This window comes from Pteropus medius, unplaced genomic scaffold, assembly GCF_902729225.1.
Source record: "Pteropus medius unplaced genomic scaffold, Ma_sr-lr_union100, whole genome shotgun sequence".
Classification (NCBI taxonomy): domain Eukaryota; kingdom Metazoa; phylum Chordata; class Mammalia; order Chiroptera; family Pteropodidae; genus Pteropus; species Pteropus medius.
Window position 1 is genome coordinate 1,781,913 of NW_024342473.1, and position 18,959 is coordinate 1,800,871.

At 39.0% G+C, this 18,959-nt stretch overlaps 1 protein-coding gene and 1 pseudogene across 5 annotated transcripts in view; both read right to left on the minus strand.

Moving 5' to 3' along the window:
- PLD1 (phospholipase D1) overlaps nt 1–18,959 on the minus strand; it is a 179,473-nt gene that overhangs the window by 139,388 nt on the left and 21,126 nt on the right. Inside the window, exon 1 of one of the 5 annotated variants that reach the window (XM_039865037.1) lies at nt 3,205–3,386. The exons of 2 other annotated variants lie outside the window; for them this stretch is intronic. The gene's annotated coding sequence lies outside the window, so the exon portion shown is untranslated. Of the gene's footprint in view, nt 1–3,204; nt 3,387–18,959 lie in introns of those variants that run through there. 2 more of the 5 variants (XM_039865033.1, XM_039865038.1) reach the window with 2 other exon arrangements.
- LOC120604780 (uncharacterized) lies at nt 635–753 on the minus strand (annotated as a pseudogene).

An 18,959-nucleotide genomic window follows, 5' to 3' on the forward strand; every position in this document is an offset into this window, starting at 1 on the left:
AACCTTTCTGGGACAGTTTCCTCAACTGTATAATGGGGATAATAAAGACAATTTACTTCTTAGGGTTGTTATGGATTAAATAAGAGGCTTAAAACAGCACTGCCCTTAGGAAATGTTTTTTGAGCGCTAGTTATTATTACTCTTATTGGTATTATTCCCACTGCCTCTGCTACTCCTGCCATAACTACTGTGACCATCGCCCCCAGAAATGCCAGAAGATAAAACTTAATTTGTGTTCTTCAGAATAAAAGTAGGAACCAAGGAGGTTTGTGATCAAATCAGTCCTGGAGTAAAATCTGTCCTCAGCCTCGGCAGCCCCACTGGGAAGTTTGTATTTACTGTCATGACTAAAATAGTGAATTTCTGAGGTGGATGACGTCCTCATCTCCCCCGCTTTCTGTCCCCATTTCCTGATACATAAGCACAAGGTGCATGCACACCGGGACCTTCAGTGAGCAGGGTCAAGAGCAAGAATCCAGGGGTTAGGCGAGAAAATACCCAGGTGGCACTGCTCATTGTAACCATTTCATAAATCTATTTATTTTTTTTTTTTTAGGAAAAGCAACCCTTGGTTGACCACAGAGATTGCAAGGGCCCTGTCAGCTTACAATCCTTTATTATTTTTTATTTTTTATGCCTACAGCACCTGGTCTTCCTAGGTGGTCTCCCATCCACGTACTAATCAGCCCCAACCCTGCTTAGTTTCCAAGATCAGATGGGATCGGGCTTGTTCAGGGTGGCATGGCCATAGACCCATTTCATAAATCTGACAAGGCAGAAACTGCAGGTCAAGAGCTAACACCTCCCAAAACATACACAGTGAAGATCAAGACCATGGGAGGGAACGAGAATGATCTGGGGTAAGAGTGGAACTGGCCAATAGGTGAAAACTTATCAAGGTTCAGTGGTCAGAAAATCACTTCCAGTATCACAATTACTCCTACTTATTCACTTCTTTCTTCAGAGAGCTTTATCTTCTACTTGCCATTCAATTTTCCTGATGTTTCAGGTTTGGGCTAATTCATGCTGAAATAGTCTACCTAAGGATTTATCTCCAAAGTCAAAACTCAAATTCATTTTAAAAGAAAATAAAGATCATATACTTCTGGATTATCATCCAGGTTCACAAGCCTCCTGAGATTAATGAGACTTCTAGAGTGCTTTGAACATTAACGAGAAAGTTTGTTAGATAAAAATTAATCAACTCAAAGCTTAAGTTAAAATTAGAGAAAATGAGAAAATGTCTGTCTCTATTTGATTTTTGCCAAAAGGCAGAGATGTAACAAAACTAAACCAGTCTGACAAGAAAAGAACAAGAATTGTGATGTGTGTTCTAAATCTAGAATCAGGAATAAGATTTGCTTAGATATTTTATCCAAAAACTACAGATTTTGAACACTCTACTGTGCAGTCTTTTTTTCACTTCATGTTTGGAAGAAACTTATTTTAATGAACCTTCTTTGGAAAAACCCTAAAAATTTGTTTTTTTAGGGAATTTCTCCTCTTCTTCTATCCTTTATCTCATCGTTTATTTCTGTTTCTAACCAGTGGTATTTTGTTTTGTTAGTATCTCTACAAGAAAAGGCCATGAAGCACTGGGGACACAGAAACCGAGATCTACCATATAAAAACGAGCTTTATGTGACCTTTTTAAGACTTCCATCTGTGCAAGATAAGCACAAACAAATAATGAGTAAAATGTCTTAACATTGTTCTTTATAATCATGGGGCAGCTACAATCAGATTGGCAGTAGTCTTCCTTTAAAATTTAAATTAATAGCATTTAATAATTAATAGCACATGTATGGAGTAATAGCATATATTAAGCAAATCATAACAATCTTTGCTTTTTTTTTTGTTTTTTTGGAAAGCTAAAATGACCTAGCAGATTCACCATTAAAGAAAACACCTGCAAAGGCAGGGGCAATAGTATGACTACACAACTGTGTCTTGGAAGTATAAAGTACAGTCAGTTTTATAATCCTGAAAGGGCATGCAGCCATAACTTTACAACTTCAACCACAGCAGAAAGGAGAACTGAGATCCTTTAAATTTAGCAAATCACCTCGAAGACTATTTTTAAGTATCTATTGCCATCTGTCTCCTTTCTCCCTCGACTTTATTTTTTTAAACAGAGAAGAACATGGGAGAACAGACCCTTTCTGAAACACAGTACTTCTCAGTGGGAAAAAAAGAGGAGACTTAAAATGGCAATCATAGAAGCAGAGAAGTATATTTTAAAACACTAGTACATTACCTTGAACTAAAGCATACTTAACATAACATAAAATCAAGTATATTTTATAAAGTGTTGTAAACATTAAAACCTCATCAAATCGAATCCCTCTTATAGAGCAATTTCATGTCGGATTGCTTCGGTAATAAATTAACAAAGGTAAAACTACTCTCTAGAATTTTAAGTTAATGAAAATAAGGAAGATAGTCTCATGACACTTAGTTTTACCGACTTGATTTCATTTTATTACTATTAGCAGTACTTTTATGTCTAACAAGGCATATTTCATTTTTACAGTCATATTTACTTTCAGAGTAACCTCAGATTCTGAGGAATTACTTAAGAATGAAAACAGTGACAATGAAGGAAAGAATTCAGTCTAGCTTAATCCACCTGCATGGTCTGCCCACATCAGCTGTCATATAAATATTTTATAAGGCATTCTAGAAAAAATGCCAGACTTTTCAAAGAGAAAATAAACATGATATTCTGGTTCACTGTAACTATAAGGAGTAGGCCCAAGGGAAAACCATGCATCAGGCAAGCATGAAAGTGTGGGAGGAACAACACCGCTAGCTGAGGCGCAACACACTGCTGCCTACTGTCAAAAAACAAAGTAAAATCAACTATACGTAAAATCATAGTTGCGCCTAGAAGTTTCAATGAGAGGACGCGAAGAAAGTAATTCTGAAAAGGGAACTAAAAATGCTAACAAGTACAAATCTCTAGAGTACAAATACAACATGTAATTGTCATTTTTTCTTGGCTTCCACTTTCATTTAAGAGTATCAGACAATGCATATAAGGAGAATCATAATCCTCAAACCTCCGTAAGACCTAAGAACTCACATTATTTTCTAAAAGAACGCAGCAACAGCACAAATACTACGCTGTCGTATCATCGCCCCATGAGCACAGAAAGAAAATCTGACATATGCAGCAGAAAGTTCAAAACATTATGTACTAACCTGGTGCCCCTGTGAAAACAGTTGCTTCATGTTGCTTTAATGACAGAATCCTTACTATGAAACTAATATCCAAAGCAGCTGATAGTTGAGAGGGAAAAAAAAACCTGACTACTTAGGGAATCCACATACACAGGGAAAGCAGTCTGCTCCCAAGCCTGTTTTTGGCTGCCTCCCTAAAGGCAACTTAAGTCATAGCCAAGCCCACAAAGCATTTTAGCCTATAAGCTCTAGTAATGAACTTGAAACCACACCCCATATGTTAACTAGACAATGGGCTGCAGTGAGAAATAAAACCCACAGACAGAATGAGCTGAGGCTTCAGGCTTTTTGTACTTGCTACCCAAGAAAACTGTAACACATAAACTTCAAGAAAACTCTCACTCCCTTGTCTTCCTTCAGACACTGCATTAAAGTGACCCATTTATTTAAACAAGAGGAATACAGTCGGCCCTTCGTTGGTGCCGTGAAACGAGTTTCATGTTATCTAAGTTGGGTGGTGGTGGCTGTGGAACATACAGCGCTGCCATTTCACATTGCGTAAGAGGGACACATGAAGTTACTGTTTCTGAGAATCAAAATTCCATACTATCAGTATTTTCAGGTTGTTTGGGGGTGGGGGGTATCATATTTAAAAAGTCTAAAACCTCATTAATCATTAAAATCTAAAACTTAAGTTCAAGAGGAAAATTTATCAAAGAACCTTCTAACTTCTGATTCTGATTCGGTGTCTGTAAATCTGAAAATCACTCATTATTCAGTGTGACCACCTACATTTACGTTCCTTATAAGATAAAAAAGATTGTTTTCTAGTTTTTTTATAGTTTAAAATGGAACTTAATATGACTCACTATAGTTTCAAAGTAAGAAATTTAAATTTGCTTTTCATTCTAGAAAAATGTAATTAATAATTTCTTTAAGGCATTTATTTCTTAAAACAGCCAATAATGTTCCAGCATCTCGCTTAAGAATAAGAATCCACGCTCTGCTTTTTAACACAATGCGTTCACAGTACACATAATTTTCCCCTAGTTCTCAACTCCAAGAATAGTTTTAATTCTAACAGCTTGATTTCTATTTTATTTAAATAAGACATATTTAACATAATGGTCAAGGTTACCTAACTTTATTGTTTCTTCTGAGCCATAAGATCAGACCAGATATTCCAAGAAAAACTTGACTCCCTTGTTCCCAAGTAGATTTCCATGTATTTCTGGTAAAATTTAAGTTACTCAAAATCTGCGAAACATAAGCCATTAGCATATTAGCTCAAGATCAGGCAAAAAAAACCCCGAGACTTTCTCAGATCTAACACTCGCCCCACCTGCCTCCCCAAGCCATTCCCAGGTAAGAGTTCAACAGTTTCTCCATGCCTTTAAAAAGGAGCCAGTACCCCCACCTGGTGGCGAAACCAAGAAAAGGCTGGAACTGTTAATCCCCAGGGGACTATCACTTGGATGTTGGAAGAAAAACAAAAAGGAAGAAAAGGATCAATGAAGAGCACATTAATGTCAAATTCAATGTGTGGTAAGGATCATGAGAAGTTTTTTCCCACAAGACCAGAATATTTCCAGAGGATATGAAAATACTCATGCAAAAAATGTAATTACATTCAAAACCATCTCTTTTATGTGGATCTGGTTTGCAAACATACATGATGATTTGCATTCAAAGAGGAATCTTGATATATATTGATCTCTTCTTTACCCAAAGAGCGGCAAGAAAAATTCCTGTGAGGTCAATATAATCTCTGAAATGCAAGAAATATGGAAATATCTCCAAATCAACTAGCTAACTACTGATAGGACAATGTCTCCAACATTCTGTTAAAAGGCTGTATCCCCAGGAGTTTTCTTACCTTTCTGTCAAAAAGTATTTCCTTTTGTCATATATAAATTATTTCTGCTAAAATCGATGTCCAATACCAACCTCAATAAAGATAAAGAACTGTTAAGTATTGGGTTTCAAATTATACTAGTCTTTAATAAAACTCCAGCAAAAATGAAAGTATCTTTTAAATGAGTCCAAACTAAAACTGAAACTAAAACTAATAATTATAGCTAATATTTAAGCTCTTAGTATAACTTAAGCCTGTTTCTAAAGTGCTTTACAAGTATTAACTCACTTAAACCCCACCACTGTTATTATACCAGTTTTACAGAACAGAAAATAGAGGCACCTAAATGATAAGGACTTTGCCAAGATCAAAAAGCTAGTGGTAGAGCTGGGATTAGAACCAAGCAGTCTGGATCTGAAGTCAGTGCTTCTAACCATGCACTTAAGTATTTTGTCCCCTGAGTGCATACCAGGTGTAAAACCCTGCCAGACTCTGGGCAAATGCAAGGGAGGGGGGACGGTTGGACAAGAACTGCTCTCTGGACAGTCTTCATAATGGTGCAGGCTGGCAAAGGCTTTCCATCAAAGTAGCCACAGAACTGAGACCTCAAGGTAATATGGAAGGTAAGGGACTTGCAGGTAGAGGGCGCTTACTGGGCCTGCTAAGGCAAAGGGGGAAATGCGGAGCAGGCCACTGGAGGGACCACAGGGAACTTGTGAAGGCTGGAGGATCTGCAGAGAAACAAACAAACAAACAAACACTGCAAAGGAGGCAGGATCCTCTGATGTCACATCATGGAGGCAAAAAAGCATCACCAAGAGATATTAAACCAGAAAGTGACCAGATGCGCATGTTGGAAAGATTAGTAAGAAGGAACTAGTCCTCATAAGGTGAGCAGAAATTTAGAAGACATTCCAGGTAAGTGGCGGACCAGTGCTTTACATTCACGATCTTTATCCAGGAGGCTGGGACAGCAGTACTCACTAGCTCCCTTGCTCAAGCTGAGTTGGGGGCCTGAGCCATGCAGATGTTGTTAATGCCATCCAGAGCCGGAAACACAGATGGAAGAGTATGCTGGTAGGAAGAGTAGGGTGGGATGGCCAAGTCAAGGAGCTGGCTTTGGAGGCTGCGTGTGAGGTCCTGTGAGCCATTCCAGGGAACATATGCAGCTGGTGGCAGAAGATACATACAGGTCCAGCGCTCCAGTCCCCTGCCTGGACTGGAGGTGCACATCTAGAGTCAGTGCACACAAAGGGCGACCGCCCCTGGAGAGCACACAGCAGAAGAGGAAAGGGTAAAGTTTAAAGCAAGGGGTTTCTGGGGACCTCAGAACGAATTCAAGACATGGATGGGGAAATTTTTTATTTTAATTTTTACTTTAAATTTAGCCTTTCCTTCAATTGCTAATGTAGGCAACAATCCACAGTAATATTAGCCAGACCTGTAACTTGTCACAAATAGAAATTAAAGGTATCTTCATATCACATTACAGTTATTGAAAATATCTCAAAGTATCATTTATACTCATTACTGCTTGAAAATTACAGTAGTTATGAGACCCGCCACTAGCTCCTGATACATAATGCATTAATAAAGGATGGATGTATAGAACAGCATAATTTTTGGTATATGGATATGTCTATCGGTATAATTGGTTTCCTTTGCATTCTAACTTTATGCATTTAAATTTACGCATTAAACATTATTCCAAAGAGGGATTCATTAGCTTTACCAGAATGCCAAAGGTGTCCCATGGCACACACACAAAATGTAAAGAACATCTTATTTAAGGGGGAGGAGAAAAATCCACAGGAAGACATTTTCAAAAATGCATTCAGAAAAGGAGGGACCTAGGATGAAATGACCCACAATGAAATGACCCAGGACTTCTGACTTATGTTCTTTCCTCTACCGACTCCATATCCTAAAACAGTAAAAATACTAACCTCTTCATTTGTGTCAACAAAGTGCTTTCACATGGATCAGCTCATTAGTTCATCACAAAGACCCAAAGCAGGAAAAGGTGGGCGCCAACCTGCTTGAGACCTCGGAGAAGCCACAGCCTAAAAAGACACCAGTAACTGGGGCCTGAGCACTATGCCAGTCCTGGGGGGTGGACCATGGCATCTGCCACCTCACACAATGGCGCCATAGTCAGAAGAGTGCAATGAAGAGCCACCAGTCCCTTATATCACATGAGCTAGAACTTGATCAGGAGAGGAAGGGACAGTGAGTGAAGACCCTAACTAGTGAATTCTGCTTCTCATCAGGCTTCCATTTGTAGGCAAGGCAACAAGTCATTTGAATTCTTTGCTTAAAGCTCTTTTATTTAGTTCTGATTGGTGATTCAGGGTGAATTATAAGGTTTACAATATTTCAACTGTTTAATTTTCCTTTGGCTATAACCAGAACAGAAGCCTGTACTTAAGCAATTAGTTTGAAATTAGACGAACTGAAACAAGGCGCTCTCTGTTCCCTCCCCACTGTGCCCACCAACTGGCATTCATTATTTAATCTGTGACACGTGTTGCCAGGGCTGCGTAAATGACAATGTTGCTTATTGTTTTTACATCTACTCTCTATTCTGCAACATCTGTCATGGCTCATATCTGTATATTTGTTTGATTTTGTTCTCTTACTTTTACAAGGTCATTTCCTTAATTACTACCAATTGCTCTGAAATCTATTCTAATTCTCCAAAAAGTAACATTTTGTAATTTAGCAATAACAAAAAAAACTTCAGGTACACACACAGGTACACATCCTTTTAGGTAACTTCAAATTTACATAAAATTATATAATTTTATCTCATAATTGGCTAGATGACATTTTTTTATAACCTGATCAGTTCACAGATTACTTTGGCCCCTTTTCATAATGTTGCAGGAAACGACACCCAATGAAGGAATTCAGACGACACCCAATGGAGGAATTCAGACACTCAGACAACTTTGTTAGAGGAAAGAGAATTTAATGCCAGCGGAGAGCGTGGGGCCTTCAACAGACCCAAAGCACGATCTCCCCTTAGATTTCTTACAGCTTATATACCCTCGCAGTGTCCATGCAAGGGGTGCGTGATTCCTTTGAGGTTTTACATGTCCCTCCTTACTCAGATGGGGAGGGGCAGCTTCAGGTGGGGGTCTGAGGGGAGGAATTTCCAGACCCTTGGTGTTATCGCACCTTTATCGGATTCTTGAACAAAGAGACGGCACTCCTAGGCTTACAGGCAGGGAGCAGCATTCATTGATATCTGCGCCTGCTCAGGGGGTTCCTTATCCAAAGGCTGAGCTCTCGCTGTTAACACAGCAAACAGTTCCATAGTCTTGACATGCCTATACAGCTACAGAAATAGGGAAGGGGCTGGAGAATCCTTGAGGTGGGGGATGCAGCTGTGGAAAACATGTTAACTGAAGAGCATAGGGCAGAATGGGGGAAGAGAGAACAGTTTTAACCAGCTGAGTCAGTTATTTCTGCAGACCCTTTCCTTTGCATCTATTTTTACTTTCAGATGCCTCCTCTCCTCTCTCAATAAAACGCATGTTTTCCTTTTATACAATAATGAGAATGTTGCTTTATAGGACTGACATAATATGCTCTTCTGAAAAACAAGTTGAGTATTTCTTAATATGCATGTTAAAATGTAAATTATTATGTTTTTTAATTGGCCTTGGATTCCCAAGTTTCTTTATTCTTTTTTTAAATAAGGAGCCATAGTGAAAATTGTCACTTGCCTCTAGTCACAGCCACCTAAAAATTAGAGTGAGAATTCTTACGGGTAAAAAAGAAAGTTCAAAACCGGTTTCCAGGCCTTCAGATCAGAAGGAGGGACCCTCCTTCCATTTCCTCTCCGTGACTACGTAGACAAACGGACATGTGGACACATGGACTCAACACACCCATCCACTGAATGTACAGCAGAGGGTAACGACCTAGTCACCTTGTGCTGAAGGGGAGAAGGGGTTGAAGCTGCAGCAACAAGCCCAAGATAGGTTACCTTCTTTCCTAACCACCCAGAAGCACTTTCTTCCTAGCCTGCCCAATCTAAGGAAGGGCTTCTTGTCACCCTGGCAGTTCTTATAGCCCGAAGCCATTTGCTTTCTTTCCTACCCTGTTTTCTTTGTTCTGCTCTCAAACTGCTTCCTCCCAAGACTGCTCCCTCCAGCAAAACTGGTTTAATCCACTTTCAAACTGAGATGGGACATCACTTGTAAAATTATTAATCTTTTAGCAGGAAATGAAATGGGACATCTCTTGCAGAGTTAATCTTTTCAGTAAACCTAGTTAAGTTTTCTTCCCTCCTTTCTTTGGAAAAAGGCCCCCTCCCTCAAATCCTGATAATTGCCCTGGCTACTCAGATCCTCTGGCTATTGATAAGGGTCATCAGCCCATTGTTAAGCAGAAATAGTGTTAAGCCAGGAAGGGCTCTTAGAGTATGAGGCGGGGAGGGGAGTTTAAGCCAAAAGTCTTTCTTTTTACTCTTTAAGAAAGGTATTAACCAACCCTGTTTCTCTTTACTCACTTAATAGGCAAATCAATAACAGAAATTAATAGATGTATGATTTAAATAATGAGTTTGTATCTTCTTTTCCGTGTCTAGGGACTGAGGTGGCACTTCAGCAGGAAACCCAAGAATCCACCCTGACTGAGGCAGAAAGAGAAAGAGCTCCATGAAACCCCTGTAGGTAGGGACTACGACCATTCTCAGCAGGAAGCAGATGCAGAAGAAGAGACCTCTTGTCCCTCGGCATTCATACTAATAATAAGAGGGTTCATGGCTCTTAGAAAAAAGGTAGGCAGGAAAGTTAGGGGGTTTCGGGTCTGCCTGCAAAGACACTGAGGTCATCCTATTTTAGAAGGGGTCTGCCGTAATCCGCCCACAAATAAACAAGCCAGAAGGCATTTTTTAACTCACACAAAGAAACCAGTTGGCAGAGATTTAGGACCAGTTTAAGCCAGTCACTCGCACCTGCGCAATGAAGACCCCAACTACCTTCAACTCACCTGAGTCTCATTATACCATCATTATAATATAATGCATATGCTCGAAAGTCATTAATATCATTATAACAGACTGAATTCTGGGAACAAACATGCACAGAAAGCAAAACGATGAATCACTGAGTCCTGTCAATCTTAATTGTCAATCAAGGAAGCCCACTCCTCTAGGAAAAGTAACCACCCACAGCAAAAAGGGATAAAAACCCTGAAGTCTTTGCTACCAGGCCTTGTGAGCCACGCTTCTCTTGCTCAGGTCCACTTCCACTTCTGGAAGTGTATTTTCCTTTGTAATAAAACTTTTCTACTATATTTCGGTGTCTTTCTCAATTCTTTGTTCGAGACATCAAGAACCTGGACAACACGCCAGGAGAGGACCCCACTCTCTGGTAACAAACCCTCTAGTTCTTCCTCCCTTTTGGGTCTGTTCCATTGCCCTACCTGCAATGAGTGGCCAAGAACGATTAAAATCCTCCCCAGAATTTCTAGGAACAGCCCCAGACGCATTTCCTTCACAAAGTCTTCTCACACTATCCTGGTTTTAAAAAAAAAATGCTTTTATTTCTCACACCCAGAAAAATATCAGCAAAAGCATTAGACAACTAATTTTGCCCGATGTCATTTCTGTTGTCTGGATTGGTTATTTAAATATTCTATGGCATTTCACTTTTCATGTACTTAAATCTATTTCCTCCTAAGTTTATCAAGAACTGTGGATCACAAGTTACTCCTGAAATTGACCACTGTAAAACACATAACAGGCAAAGTCTACCTTACATAGCATTCACATCTATCTGTTGGCTGATTACAAGAAATTTAAATCATTTATATTATTTAATAGTAATTACAGTAAGAACAGCCAACATATCACCACAATATCTTATGCAATATCGTATTCAACATTCACATCTGTCCTGTGAGGTTGATACCATTATTTTCCCCATTTCTCAGATGAAGAAAATGGTGCCAGCAAGGTTAACTTGCCCATTCATTCAACATATATTTATTGAGCACCTAATATTGTTAACAGCATTAATGATTCAAAGTGGAAATCTTCAGAGTTTATACTCTATTAGAGGAGACAGACTATCAACAAGTAAAACAAAATCAAATCAGATAATACTGAGAGCTAAGGAGAGAAAGGGACAGAGTGATGGGGGGGCCCATTCCTTAGGGTGATCAGAAAAGGCCATTCTGGGGAGACAACACTTAAGCAGTGACCTGAATGAAGCAAGGTATTTATCTGGGGGAAAGATTCCCAGCCGAGGAAAGGGAAATTGCAAAGGCCCTGAGGCTAAACCAAGCTTGGTGAGTTCAAGAACAGAAAGTTCAGTGAAGTCAGAATGTGAAACAAAGCAACAGAAGAGGATGAAGACAGAGAGCAAACAGGGACAACAGAGACTTCTGATCTGATCGAGTAAAACTCTAAACCATTGCACAGGTTTGTCTGTTTGTTTGTTTCCTCTGAACATAACGAAGAGGCCCTGGAAGGTTTTAATCCGGGGAATGAAATACTGTAACATTCAGAAAGATTACTCCGGTTGTGTAGCTAAAGAATAGACTGAGAGAAAGCAGATAACTTAGAAGAATACTGCAGTAGTCCAGTTGGGAAATGATGGTCGCTTGGACTAGAGTGATGGCCAAGAAGTAGACAGAACTAAGATATATTATGAAGACAGAGAAGATTTTCAGATGTGGAATGTAAAAGAAAAAGAGGTGTCAAGGAAAACTCTAAGACTGGCATATGAGCAATGGGGAGAAAAGTCAAATTATTGAGCTATGGAAGACAGTGGGTGCTGGGGAGTGAGGACAGGCAGTATATTTTAGGGGCAAATCAAGGGTTCCATTTTGGATGGCTTAAGTTTGAGATATCTTTTAGATACCTAAATGAGGATCAGTAGAAAGTTGGATATACAAGTATGGGGTTTGGATATATAAGTCTGGGATTTAGGACTGAGATATAAAATTGAGAGTCTGATGACTTTAAACTTGGTAGCTGGCTTTCGATAACATATTTCCACCATGAGACTGTCTGAGAATGAATAAAGAACAGAAGTCTGAGGACTGAGGCTCAGGGCTCTCTAGCATCTAAATATCGGGAAGAGAAAAGGATCCAGCAAAGGAGGAGAAAAAAGTTCTGCCAGTGAGATAAAGAGGAAAACCGGGACAGTGTGGTGAGACAGAAGCCAGATGAACAAAATGCTTCATGACAGAGTGATCAGTTATGTCGAAGGCAGTTGAGAGATGAAAAAAGAGGAAGACTGAACTGACCATTGACTATAGCAACACAGAGGTCACTGGTAATGGTTTAGGAAACAAGAGTGGTTTTGAAATTTTGGACACAAAAACCTAAGCGGAGTGGGTTCAAATGAGAATGTGATTACAAGACATTGCTGAGAGAAATTAAAGAACTAAATAAATGGATATACCATGGTCACAGATTAAAAGACTAAATATTGTTAAAATGTCAGTTCTCCACAAACTGATCTATAGATTCAATAATCCCAATCACAGTCATCTCACTGGGCTTTTCTGTAGAAATTGACATGTCAATTCTAAAATGTGTACAGAAATGCAAATGACCTCTAGAATACCCAAAGCAAACATAGAAATAAGACCAAAGTTGGTGAACTTACACAACCTGACATTAAGATTTTGACTAGTAAGTCCAGTAATCAAAACAGTCTGATATTGTCATAAGATCAACAAATAGATTAATGAAACAAAATAGAGAGCTTAGAAACAGACCCACACTTATGTGGTCATCTGAATTTTCACAAGTTGACAGAGAAATCCAATAAAGAAAGAAAATACTTTATAACAAATGATATTAAGCAACTAAATATTTATATAGCAAAAATAAATCTCAACTACAACCTCACACCATACACAAAAAATTAATTTGAGATAGATCATAGACCTAAATGTAAAAGCTAAAACTATAAAGATTTTAGGTATGATACAGAGAGCAGTAAGCATAAAGGGAAAAATTGGGGCTCATCAAAAGATACCTATTAAGAAAATGAATAAGTAAATCATAGCCTTGGAGAACTTAACTGCAAATCATATATCTGACAAGGAACTGATAACTAGGATATATCATGAATACCTACAATTCAATAGAGAGAAAAACATTTGGCCAGAAACTTCAAAGAGGAAGATAAACTAATGATCAATAAGAATATGAAAAAGTACTTAATGTTAATATTCATCAGAACAGAATAAATAAAAAGCAGAATGAGATTCACCACGTACCCACTGGAAAGTATAAACATTAAAAAGACTGGCAAATCAAATGCTGGCAAGGATGTAGAACAAACGGAACTCTCATATTCTGTTGCTCAGAGTGTAAAACAATACAACCATTTAAGAAAAATTTCTAGCAGTTTCTTATAAAACTAAACATACACCTACCCTATGACCCAATACTTTCACTCCTAAGGATTTAGCCAAGAGAAAAGAAAATAGATATTCACAAAAAGACTTTTGTATTTGTTCACGGCAAGTTTATTCATAATAGCCCCAAACTAGAATCAGCCCAGGTATCCAGCAACAGGAAAATGAATAAACAAACTGCTACATAGTCAAACAATGATACTTAGCAATTGAAAGGCATGAATTACTAATACACATGATATGGATAAATCTCAAAAACATCATGCTGAGTGAAAGTATAGGTAACATGGGAATTTCTCTACCAATTCTCCTCTCATGCAAATGTCTAGCCAAGCAAATATATCTTATGATAAGTGCAATGCCTTGTAGTTATGCTCATGATAATTAACTCCCTTCATTAACAGGTCATCCGACTAGCTTAGCCCCACCTCTCTGTTCCTCTTTATCTCATTTTCCATTTAGGGAAAACAAGTGCAGTTCACTGCCAGCATTAATTTAATTTTACATAAACACGCTCTTTGAGGCTGAAGCAAATCTGACTGGTTTTCAATGTGAAAATAAACTATAAAAACTGTTCTTGGAGTTATTTCTAAACAGAACTTATCTCTAATCCTAATGTAACAGAAATGTATACATAAATCGGATTCATCGAAGGAATATTCGGCTAACAACTGTTCGAGAACGATGTTAACATCACACGTAGGAATGCTACATTTTCTAGGATTTTACATTTACAGTGATCAAGAATTACTATATTTTGTAAATGGAAATACCTCTACCAAAACCAGAATGCTATAAATAGAATGATAGCATTTGTTCCCAAAGACTATCGATATACTAGAGTGATGTGAAAATAATAATAGAAGCGAGATATTTCATGGCATACTGGGGCCATAAGGTCAGGACTATAATCCGCAAGTTATCTCGGAGTAAACGCTGCGGCCACAAGCGCTGCTGGCAAGTATTCTCAGGACAAACAGGAAATGGGTTAACTCTTTGAAAGAGTTGTCTGTTTTTGCTGCCTTCAATTCCTTTCCTCACGCTACTCAACCCACCCAACATTTTATTATGTACATTTCAGGCATATAGAAATGCGGAAAGAATTTTAAAGTGAACACCCATAGAACCACCAACTAGACTCTACAATTAATGTTTGCTTTATTTGCTTTAACACATACTTTGTCATCTACCCATCCCTCTATGCTTTCATCTACCCATCTTATGTTCTGAATACATTTTAAACTAAGTTGCAAGCATCAGTACACTCTCTCCTGAATAGCTAGCTGTGTTTAGTTCAGTGTTGAGGTAAAATCTGTATATATTGAAATGCATAAATCATAAATGACTCATCCAGAGTTCTGACAAATGCATACACCACCTCTGCAATGCAGAGCCTTATCAAGATGGGGAACATGACCATCGCCACCTAAAGTTCCCTCATGTTCCTTTCCGGTCAATCTCCAGCCCACCCTCTTGTCTCCTGCCAGAAGGAACACTATTTTGGTTTTTCCCACCACATATTATTTTTTACTCTTCTGGAAGATTTTCAAAATTGAATCATACAGCATGTATTCTTTCGTTTAAGTTCTTTCACTCATCATTGCTTTAAGCCTCTGTCTACCCACACCCATTCTTTGTTAGTTCCTTGTACATTCATTGTATTCATTCACCCAGCCATTCATTAAATATTTATTTAGTGCACATCTCCAACAGAGGGCTAGGCACCCAGCACACAGCCGAGGATGAGAAAACATGGTTTTGGCCCTGAGGAAGCTTACAGTTAAAATTCTCTTGCCAATCACTGCTCATTCTGCTTTTCCACCGCTAAGTGTCCCTCTGAGATCCCCACAAGGCTGTGTGCCTATGCAGAAGTGCCCACTAACAAACAGGAACCTGTCTGGGGTTTTACAGACTGTACAGAAAATTAGTCTGTCTGGTGAATTTCCTTCCTTAAGATATGTTAATCTATGTTCAGCACAGATCTGCTTTCTGGACTCATTATACCGAAATGACCTGTCTGCACTCAGTATTTACTCCTTTCTTGAGTTTAAATTATTTTCCCTGGCAACTCCTTTAATTTTTTCATTAAATATCGGGGTGACCCCAAGTGACCGATGCTTCTCTCACAGTGCAAGAGATGGCTGTACGATATGTAGCACCCGAGAAAAACCTCACGACCATATTTACCTAAGAGAAAATGTTATGAATTTATGTATCGGAAAAGGTAACTAAAGTTATTGGCATATGTTATAACTCACTTAGATATCAACATACCCAGAAAATAAAATTTAAGGACATTTGTTCCTTTTTTAATGTTCACAGTGTGATACATATATGAGGGGCAGGTGTAAACAAGACAGGCTGTAAGTTAAGGGTAGAGCCTCCTATGAAGCAGCCATGTATGCTGTACCGACATTCTCATTTGGAAAAAGGGAATATCTTCTTCCCGATAATATAATGAAATTCAGATAACATGAGAATTAACGGTTTTTTAAAAAGTGAAAAAAAATTCTAAGTACTTGATTGTTAGCCTCAAGAACAAAATGAACTTTGTGCTTGTGAGTACACTTGCATCTTCTCTTTGTAAGAACTGAAAAGAGGCCATGTGGACCTATAAAGTGATGAGATGGGGGATAGGTTAACAGGATTGTCAGTTTACCAACCGCCGAGACAACCGGGCCTGGTTCACAAACCCACAACACCAAGGAGTAGGTAGGGATGGATTTTTCCTAATGCATCGGATTCTTGGATCACTCACATAGCTGAATTCATCCAGCTACTACATCAGTAAACAGCTTGCCTCTGATTTTCTAATAACCTGTCTCTCATTAGCTTTCCAAATAAAAACCAAATCCAACAGACAAAAACAATATAGCAATGAATAAAACAAAATAAACTTGTATTACACATTCTTTGAATTGTTCTAAAAACTTTTTATGTCTTTGAACGCTGACCCAGGAAAGCACTGTTAAGAGGAAGAAACTCAGTTCAGTCCTGGACCAAAGAGCTTTGACATGTTTGCTGATCTATGGTTCTCCGCATTTATTAAAACACATCACTGCCGAAGATAGTTTAAGAAGACAAATAAGTGCACTTATTACAGTTCTGTTTATACACTTCTACTGTCAAGTTTAATGATGTGTTTACACTTAAATTCCCTGCTGTCATTACAGGGGTTGGTTTGCATCCATTAATAAGACTGCTTATTGGAATTTTATTCCTTTATTCCAATATCTACTGAATATCTACTATCTGTTATTCATGGCTAGGCACTGAGGATTCAAGAATGAATAAAACAGACACTGTCCTCAGAAAGCTAGCAAACTCATGGAAGAGGCAGCCTTCATGGCTCACCAATAAAAATATATTGTATACAAACTGTGCTGTGCATGGAAGTGCCAGGAAAACATGGAGGGGCAGAAGTGATTTGCATGCGGGAGAAGTGGGGGTCAGGGAAGACCTCAGAGCAGTATACAATGTTTCTCTCTGTGAGTGGACAAGGGAGGAAGGGCGTCCTATTCAGAGCCTAAGAGCAGGAGAGGACATGGCATGCTCTGGCACTGAGAACCCCTGCAGAGAGAGAGAGAGAGAAAGAGGAAACCAGAGGGAGGGCAGGAAGGAGGGAGAGATAAGAAAGACATGTGGATGTATACTGGGGAAGCCGGAAATGAATTTGAAAAACCATGTGACAGCCACATTGAGAAGGGTCTTGCTGTGATCTGAATGTTTATGTTTCCCCCAAATTCATATGTTGAAATCCTAAGCCACAAAGGTTTTGTATCAGAAGGTAGGGTCTTTAGGAGGTGCCTAAATCACGAGGGTGGAGCCCTCTCTCATGGATGAGATTAGTGATTTATAAAAGAGGCTCCAGAGAGCTCCCCAGCCCACATAGAACATGGCTATGAACCAGAAGAGGGTCCTCACCAGAAGGTGACCATGCTGGCGCCATGATCTTAGACTTCCAGCCTCCCGAAGTGTGAGCAATAAAATTTCTGTTTATAAGCTGCCCAGTCAGCAGTATTTTGTTATAACAGCCTGAAGAGACTGAGACAGATCTTCAAGGCCATGCTAAGGGGTTTTAGACCCAATCTTCGGTGATGGGGAGCATAGAAGGATTTAAGCTGTAGAATAACAATCCAGTCTGTGCTTTAGAAATCAGGAGACAGAGAATCAGCAATATTCCAGTATTTCATGAGTGAAGAGTCCACTTGGGCAGTGGCCACAGTGGGAATGGGAAGGAGGCATTGAGGAAGTATTTGGTAACCAGCAGAGTTAGGGGACAGGGAGATGGGAGGGTCAAAGATGGCCACATTTCTTACTTAAACAAGGAGGTTTCACAATGAGAAATCAGCCTCACCTAATAATCATCCACATATAAATATATATGAAAAGATCTGAAGTGTTTAGTAAGAAAATTAATTTCTGCTTGCATAAAGAGTGACATAAACAGAACTCTATAATTTGTACCTGTTTTAGAACTTTCATTCATGCACACAACAAATCTTTATTAGTACAAACTATGGTGCCAGGCATGGTACTAAGACACTGTGCCAGGGAGAGTACAGCAAACAAAATAAAACATCTGCTGTTATGGGGTGGGGGGAAGGGTGCTGCCGTAACATATAACTATATAACACATGAGAGCTCAGAAGAGATAGAAAGCAAAGTGATAGAATAGGACAGGGTTCTATTTTGGAGAGATGCCATTTTAGAGAGATGGTCAGGAGAGGCCTCTCTGATACGTGATACTTAAGTAGAGATCTGAAGGAAGTGAGCCTGCAAACCACACTGCAGTGGGACCCCTTCGATTTATATCTCACTACCTGTAGCGACATTCACTGCACAACTCAGGATCTGCATCTACTTCTTAGAAGAGTGTAGTAGTTTCCCCACATCTGCTGTGAAACCATCCCTAAGACAACCTGTGTCTCTCATGGAATGTTTAGATGTGTTCTCAAAACCTTCTTTAGAGATACAGTCACTTCCCTCCCACAAATTTATGGATATGGGAACCCTGCACATGGTGTATGCTAGCTCCAGTGGCTTCATGCTTCCCAAGCTTATAGTCAAGATGGCATCATGAAGGCCAACAGAATGATTTTACCAGTCTCTCTACCCCCTGACCACAAGGTTACTGAGAGTCTCATTTGACTTGGGACTGCCCGCACCTAGCACTAAGCTTGGCACATAGTAAAGGTTCAATAAATACCTGCTAAACAAATGAATGAAAGCCCTGATTTTGGATAACATCTGAGATAATAATATACTTAAACCTGGTAGAAAATCCCATAGTAAAGGCCTTATGTGTATTCTCCTCACAAAATTAAGACCAAACGTCTGTAACTCTGCGCTTACCAAAAGTCACCAATTTCTCTTTCAAGCAAATTTAAATCAGACAACAGAAATGAGTTTTTCAAATTCTTCACTTGTCTTAAAACATTCATATCTATATTTAACATAAAAGAAAATAAAGTTTCTGGAATTAGTGAAGATCTCTGCACAACTTTGTGAATATACTAAAAATCACTGA